Below are 6,298 nucleotides of genomic sequence, written 5' to 3'. Positions count from 1 at the left end.
AGAAAGATAAAAATTTAATCGATCATGGAGATATCTTCAGACATTTAGTGTCAGGTATATAGTTTGAATGGGTATGAACAGTCATTCTGAAAAATGTTTAGAGACTATATGTGTCAATTTTATGAGATATTTTCTTTGAAATTGTTAAGCCACCATAAATGTAAGAATGTCCATAAGAAAAATAAGGAATTATATAATATAATCACACACTAATATATATATATATATACACATATATTCTCATATATATATTCTCATATATATTTTCATATATAATTCGCATATATAGTTCTCATACACACACACACACACACACACACACACATATATATATGAGAATTATGTGTGTATGTGTGTGCACATGTAAGGGGTGTGTGCATATAGTTGGGTAAGCATGCATGTGGAGACAAGAGGGAAACCTGATGCGGCATTCTTCGGATCCTACCCTTCCCCCTTTTTCGGAAAGAGAGAGACGATCTCTCACTCACCTGGTGCTGATAGACACACTAATGAAAAAGCCCCAGGGACAACTCAGCTGTACTTAGGAAGACCAGGAATTACAATCTGATGCTGACCACATTTTCTTCTGAAGTTGGGTTCTTAAAGCACCCTACCAACTGAGCTAACTCCTCAACAGCTACCAGCTCAAGAATTTTTTCTTAAAATGAATGATAATTGGCATTTTTTGTCTTTTGTTAGTTACCTATTTGATGATTGGTTACATTTTAAAAATTGTGGCTCATGGACTTCACTGTATTCATCCAAAATGTCAAAGCTATGATGTTGGGTCATTCATTGGTTATGATGAGGTAGTTTTCATACCTATGTTTTGATGACTTATTGTAGGTAGAAAAGTCAGAAGCTAATCCCAAGAAATATACCGTGTACATATTTATTTTATTTGTATTAAGCTGAATTATTCCAAAATCTCCGATGCAACAGATACTTCCCAGAGCAGGACAATAGGGTCACAGGTCAGAGGGTGGATGACACCTGGATGATTTAGCTCTTTGCATCTAACACATTCCTTGAGAATTGTGAGTAATAAACATCTTGAAAGTCATGCATTGTTATTATTTTTGTTTGGGGCTTTATGAGAACTGCAATCATTTTAGAGGACTTAGAGTATCTTCAAAAGGGAAAGATTGATTTATGCCATAATCAATTGCTTACCTACAGCTTTAACATGGTTATTTATACACTGCTTAATCTATTACTTTATTTAATGGTTACTTTTATTGTATGTTCAATTAATGTTGTAAACAGAATATTGATTCTAAGGATGGTGCTTTTTTTTTATAAAATATGTCTGATCATAAAAGTGGCCATCAAAATTAGAAATATAAAAATGAATCCGAGACGTGTTTCACTAACAGTTGGAAGTGTGTGTAAACCTCTGCTTCTGAGTTATAGACGCGGGTGACAAATCAAATGTCAGAAGCACATATCTCAGAGCAGTGTCACTTCTAGTGGCAATTACCCTATCAAACATCCTTCAATCCTGTTTTAGAAGAATCTGGCATACAAGGGAGTTACGTAGGAAATTTAAACTTCAGACATCATTTTGTGAGGGTTTAAGTTTAGGAATATTGAGACTCAGAGATGTACATAAAGGATCAAAAACACAATTCGTCATTAATTTAGTCATGTTCCATACATATCCCACAGGCTTGCACATACGCACACAGCCTAAGGGAGCTTCAAGAGTGGGTGACTTAATGATGGGCTACCATTCTAGTTCCTTACCTTGGAATGCAGTTTCATTCCTCACACACTGAGTTCTATGCACGCACATCACCACATCCGAGTCCACTAGTTATATTTGTTTGGCTTACAAGGAACCTTGAGGGTGTGCATTGTCCCCACAATGTCTCCTGATAGAATCATTTCAATTTTCAATTTCTACTCAGTATTGACGCCTTAACTCTGTCCCTTTGATGGCCATCTTATTGATTTCTTCTACCAACAATTAATTGTTGTACCAGCCAATCCTCTGTTGTAAAACATTCCTTTCCTAATGTTTGGAGTAAATACCAAATGCTTGGCTTCAATTTGAGAGCTCATTAACCAATTTCTCAGCCTTCTCCTCAAACTTTTTGCCTCATCTGCTCTGAATTCTGGTCACATTTTTTTTTAAATCGATTTGCCATTTTTCATGTGTGTCTGATTTTTTCTTTCTAATATTGGTACCAGTTTTCTTTTTTCCCCTACTTTTATTGGTTGTTTTACTTATTTACATTTCAAATGTTATTCCCCTCCACAAACCCCCTATTCTCCTCCCTCCTCCCCTGCCTCTATGAGGGTGCTCCTCCACCCACTCCTGCCTCAGCACCCTAGCATTCCCCTATGCTGGGTCATGGAACCTCCACAGAAGCAAGGGGCTCCACTCCCATTGATACCAGACAAGGCCATCCTCTGCTACATATGCAGCTGGAGCCATGGGTGCCCCCATGTGTACTCTTTGGTTGGTGGTTTAGTTCCTGGGAGCTTTGGGGGGTCTGGTTGGTTGACACTGTTGTTCTTCCTGTGGGATTGTAATTCATAAAGGAGCCATTTATAATTTTTAAAAAACATTCAAAATGTTTATACATGTCAATATTTGGAATTGATATTCTCAGCCACCACATCATAAGACTGTTTCAATGGTAATCATAACACATAAAATACTTTACTAAATGTGTTTATGTATATCTAACTCCTTTTCTGTAATAGCAACACATGAAACCCAGAGAAACATTCTATTTTGTTTCTGTTTGAGCTGCAGTGTCTCCAGTAACATATGTGTGCTGTTAGAAATACTTTTTTTTAAAAAAAGAAATACTTTGATTAAGTTTTAAACAATTTATATCTTTGATATGTTTACCCGGCTAGAATGATATTAGTTTTTCAATTAACGATTCAGGGCACTATTTGTTGATATTATAATACTGGCTTAAAAGTCCTCAGAGATCATTAAAGATTACCAAGTTATTTGTCCCCAAGGCAAGGAGATAAAAAGTATAAAGATCTGAGCAAAAGGGTTTTGTATCCTAGGGACTGTTCATGCCCAAAGCTTCATTTTAATCGCTTGCCTCGGGGACGCCTGAAGATCTTGCTGTCCTTCTACAGAATGAGCAAGCTTCAAGGTCCAGGAGTTTCACTTCTAACACTTCCTGGCTGTCCTCCTTGCTGGCTGTCCTATGCACTATGGCATTGCCTGCAAAGAATTAGATTGGTCCTCTCTAAGAAAGAGAAAACAACTTTAAGTTCAGACAAGAAAATTTTGGAATTATGTCCATGATAACCTCCTATCTCGTTGCGATGCATGCTGTGTTTCCAGAGAGCAAGGGATGTGTAACTGAAGGCTAGTGTTCTCAAGAGTGAGGGACAATCAAGCCACTGTGAAGCCCGTGCCCTCATGTCCCCTTCCTGGGCACAGAGCTGAGTGGAACTTCCTTCAAACACCCTGCACCAGACTCCTCCTATTATTGCTTTCTTCTCAATACCATAGGAAATTGTTTCACTTCTGTTTGTTAGATGGAAGGTCATAGGGCATTAGACCAAGAGAGCCCTCAAGGAATGTAAAATATATCAAGGGTAAGAGCCTTGTGCCAGCTAGGAGAAGAGGGATTTGATTTCCTGTGGGAACTTCCAGTTACATTCCCTGCCCTCCTCAAAGTTATGATTTCTCCTGGATTCAATAATAGCTCCCGTTCATTTCCTTTTGGCTTTTCTTTTCTGTCCTTTCTCCAAGTAGCCTTGGTTTTTGTTTTCTGAGTGGATGTCTTTTCCACCCATCAGACTTAATAGATATATTGATTTCATCTATGTTATCAAAGCCAAATAAATAAATAAATAAATAAATAAATAAATAAATAAGAAAGCAGGAGAGAGAGGGGGGGGGGAGAGAGAACCAATAATGCAACTGCATTAGGTTTTTCAGAAAGTTTGCATCTAAGATCTCCTTTTAGACATTTTTTCATGAACAAAAATAACATTGCAGGCAGTATTTGAGTTTAACTTGTGGCATATTCACAGAGCAGGGAAGGGGAGCCTGCCTACCTTCTTCCTCTACTGCCTGCTCACCTCCTGCTTGGCTGACATGGGAAAAGCTAGCCCAGAACAGTATGTTATGAGGTTATTGAGCTCAAGCATGGCTTCTCTGCTTCCTCAAAAATGAAAATAAATGTGTTCTGTATGAGTGATTACAAGCTCAGAAGTCTAGAAATTTATTTGTCTTCTACTTGTATTACCAATGCTCAGTGCCTTGAAATAATACACTGGTGCCTAAGCCCCAGTCTCTTTGCTTGTCAAAGGCAGATAATTTCTGACCTTTTGTCTCTTAGCATTAATGGAAAGATCAGTTGAGACTGTCAAAGAAATACATGGAGAATCCGTGAAACATTAATATATAATAAAGAGAATTTTTTCTGAAACATAGCTGGTGAATTATAAGATTACATATTGTACTTTTGTAGTCCTGAAGACATTACTTATGAGGTGGGATAAAGGTAGCGATACTGAACATTTAACTGCCACTCTCCTATCATTCAACTCCAGAAAGCCCTTCTAGAAGGCTGTCATGTCCATCTTGTTTGGGTTTATTGTTGTTATTGTTGTTGTTGTTGTTGTTAACTTTAATCAAGTTGACATAGGTCAGGATTATCTGGGAAGAGAGAACTTGAATTTATAAAATATCTCCATCAAATTGGCCTTTAAGTAAGACTGGGAGCCATTTCATGATTGATGCTCAATGTGGTAGTCCAAATCTACACATGGTCCTAGGAGGGATAAGAAAGTTGGATGAGCAAGCCCTTGGACCTAGACAGTAAGCATCATTCTTCCATGGCCTCAACTTCTCTCCCTGCTTTGAGTATTGGCTCTGTCTTCCATTCATAATGGGCTATCAGCTGTAAAGTGAAATTAACCCTTCAGTACCCATTTGTTCTTGTTGTGGTATTCTTCACAGCTATAAAAACTTACCTAGAACAATAACTTCTACAAATCCCTGACCACAGCCATAGTTCACCACAGTTCACCACAGTGACCACAGTTCACAGAACTGAACTTATTTTTAATTGTTTAACATTTACGTTTAATTTTAAATTCAGCAATATTCTGGAAAATTCATCCATAATAACGTTGCTGCCTCTGTCTCCTAGGGTCCAGCCGCACTCATGATAATTTAGGTCTATGTCCTAGGAACTCCTTGAGTGTTTAAAGCTCATATGGCATACAGATCAGCAGCATAGAATAATAGTTCCTTAAGTTAGTCCATTTTCTTTTAGCAAAATATAAAGAAGCACCTGAAGATTCAAAGTCCATCTTAGACTTGTCACATAAAGAAGATGTGTATCGTATCTGCATGAAGACTGAGGTTTAGTAGGCCAATTTTGGTGGCAAGAATTATGGCACATTCCCTGCCATGTGTTCGATAAATGTCAGCAGAGAAAACCTTTGAAGTGACGTCAGATTTCGGAGTTAAACTAAAGAATGGGTTATTCCACAGTCATCAACACCAGCAGCAGCAGCAGCAGCATCTCCACACAGAGAGAACATCAGAAGATTGTGTGCTCACTTCCAGACCCTTGTAGCATTCAAGAGTAAAATGAAGGCTGTGACAAACTCTGATTTTGTTTGTTTGGGGCTGTGTGTTGCTTTGTTTGTTTGAAAGTAATTTTGGTAAATCAGGGTTTTCAGCTACATGTATTTAAGAGCCACTGCTACTAAATGTTAAGGCTAGAATTTAGAGTTCATACTCGTCCCATAATATGAGTACCACTCTTGAGTGATCAATGAATGATGCTGTATGTTCCAACTCTTTGCTCTCAGTCTCCAGTGGAATTTCTGCCTCGATAGTAGGTTCAGAGATATACCAGAATCCTATTGCCTTTCTACTTAACTTCATATTTCACTTTGAATGTAGCTATTTTGAAATGTTTCCTAACATGTAGGTTTCAATTATTTCCCAACCTCATGGCTATCTCCAGGTAATTCTGGGCTTTAAATAAATAAAATTTTGGTTTATTTTCTTGTTATTGCTTGTTTGTCTCTATTACTGCCAGGACACTAAATCTTTTCCATTCTAATTCAGCAATATTGTTTTTTCTCTATGTCACAATGACTGACTACTCTATTTCAGAAGAATTCCTCTCTGGGGTCTTTGCCCACAAGCTGAATCTCCTCTCATCTGACCTTCACAATGATTTGAGGGAGTTTCCTGAAAACACAAATTGGATCATATCTTTCCCTTCTTCAGCACCTAAGCCATCCCCCACATCTGATTGCTCTTTGCTGGAAAAGATCTCTGAATGTCTTT

The sequence above is a fragment of the Mus musculus genome, chromosome 16 (genome assembly GCF_000001635.26).
Source record: "Mus musculus strain C57BL/6J chromosome 16, GRCm38.p6 C57BL/6J".
NCBI lineage: Eukaryota > Metazoa > Chordata > Mammalia > Rodentia > Muridae > Mus > Mus musculus.
This window is presented reverse-complemented; position numbering follows the sequence as displayed.